At 39.4% G+C, this 2,336-nt stretch overlaps 1 pseudogene; it reads left to right on the top strand.

The window, feature by feature from the left end:
* Positions 1-990: 990 nt before the first annotated feature.
* On the top strand, positions 991-2,054 carry LOC101587561 (annotated as a pseudogene).
* Positions 2,055-2,336: the final 282 nt, after the last annotated feature.

The raw sequence follows: 2,336 nt of genomic DNA on the forward strand, positions 1-2,336 counted from the left end.
TTAGGCCCTTGCGCTTGACAGGGTAAACAACGATTTCTGATGACAAACAATGGTGTAAATAAAGTAAAAGTCATCTTGATTCTTTTTTGTGCTAAAATTTTCAGAATGTTTAAAAGAAGTTATTTGTTTTTCCATTTTGTAATCAGTCTGAGCCATTTTCCTCTTCAAACACATGACCTGACACCCAGAATTAAAAGTAGAATTTTCTAAGAGTTTCAATTTTGTGAAATTTTAACAAATATGTTCCTGAGGATTCTGATACTATTTAGTCAAACATTGCTGATTAATTGAATAATATTTATCAGATCAGAATAGGATTTTTATTTAATTACCTTTTTAAAATCTGTATAAGTTTCTTAGATGTACAGTGATGAGCCCGAGATAAAAATATAGCGCAAGATCTTCCTCTCTGAAAACTCTGGATTGAATTAATATAAATAAATATCATGGTTCAAAAGAAAATGTGATTTCCAAGGGGTAAAATGCTATTTTGAAATGACAATGTAAGTTTATTTATTTATTTTTATTAATTAAGTTTCCTGGTCCATTTTAAATACACACCATTATCACTTTCGTGACTTAATTCCTCGTTTTACCCCATTCACTTATCCACCCTTTAATCCGTCTTCCCCTCCTCATTAAAAGCGTTGTTTCCATTTCTCCTTTTTTTCCCTTCCTTCCTTTGTCCCTCTATCTCTTGTTAGTTCCTTCCCCAGTTGGGCACTTTTTACCTATTTCCTAATACCTAGAATATAGGGTATTCCTCTTTACACTTTTGTTTTCTCACACCAGGGGGAAAAAAAGCAATATTTACAAGTGTGTTGGACTTGTTTCACTTAAGAGTAAGGTTTCGAGGTGTATCCGCTTACCTAAACTCCCAAAGTCGTACTACCAGAATCATGCTGGGAGCAGTGTGCCTGCTGGAGCTTCCGCCGCAGAGCCTGGATCTGAGATGCGCGCCCAGACGCCGCTCCCCTACGTGCATTCCCAGTTCCTCGTGGTTCTAAGTCCAAGATGGCCAGTCTCAAGGATCAGCTGATTGTGAATCTCCTTAAGGAGGAACAGGTGCCCCAGAATAAGATCACGGTTGTCAGGACTAGTGCTGTTGGCATGGCCTGTGCCTTCAGTATCTTAATGAAGGACTTGGCAGATGAACTTGCTCTTGCTGACGTCATGGGAGACAAATTGAAGGGAGAGGTGATGGATCTCCAGCATGGCAGCCTTTTCCTTAGGACACCAAAAATTGTCTCTGGCAAAGTCTATAATGTAACTACAAAATTCAAGCTGGTAACTATCACTGCTGGAGCATGTCAGCAAGAGGGAGAGAGCAGTCTTAATTTGGTGCAGCATAATGTGAACATCTTCATGTCCATCATTCCTAATGTTGTGAAGCACAGTCCCAACTTCAAGTTGCTTTTGTGTCCAACCCAGTGGATATTTTGACCTATGTGGCTTGGAAGATAAGTCTCTTTCCTAAGAACTGTGTTATCGGCAGTGGTTGCAAATGGGATTCAGCCTGGTTCCGCTACCTGATGGGCGAAGGGCTGGGCATACAACCATTGAACTGCCATCGGTGGATCCTTGGGGAGCACGGAGACTCTAGCATCCCCGTGTGGAGTGGCGTGAATGTTGCTGGTGTCACCCTCAAGAATCTGCACCTGAGTTAGGAACCAATGGGGATAAGGAGCATTGGAACGAGGTTCACAAACAGGTAGGGTACCCAGAATCCAACTCGGCACCTTGCACTTCCCAAACAGGTGTTTGTGCCACTGAGCTTTATCCCCAGCCTGGATTCTTTTCACTTAAAAAAAGGACCTGATTTTTATAGAAAGCTGGCTATATAACAGTAATCTTTTGAATATATTTCAACTATAGATGTTACAGTCAGGGAAACAAGTACCAAAGGGATAACTGTGGACTTTAATTGTGTGGAAACTTATAAAGATTTTGACATAAGTCAAAAACAACCTAAGAAATTGAAGTCAGGAAAGTACTCAAAGGAAGCAGCTCTTGGCATTGTGTCATTATCAGTGAAAGAAATCCAGGATTCTTGAGAAATGGCTATTTTGGGCATGGGACAGGAATCATTCAAGATGTTTCAGAAAGTAAGGAAGAGCTAAGCAAAATAACTAAATAGTAATAATAATTATAATAAAGATAATGGGATGAGTCCACAGGATTCTGAATTGTCTAAGACATCCAAAGAGCAATTGTCTAAGACATCTAGAGCAATCCAAGAAACAAATTAAATATGGAATTATATTATAAATCCCAATCTAGAAAATGGATATCCACACTCTTTTGTCTGTACTAAAGAATCAAAAATGTCCCTCAGG

The sequence above is a fragment of the Octodon degus genome, unplaced genomic scaffold (genome assembly GCF_000260255.1).
Source record: "Octodon degus isolate 3935 unplaced genomic scaffold, OctDeg1.0 scaffold00270, whole genome shotgun sequence".
Classification (NCBI taxonomy): domain Eukaryota; kingdom Metazoa; phylum Chordata; class Mammalia; order Rodentia; family Octodontidae; genus Octodon; species Octodon degus.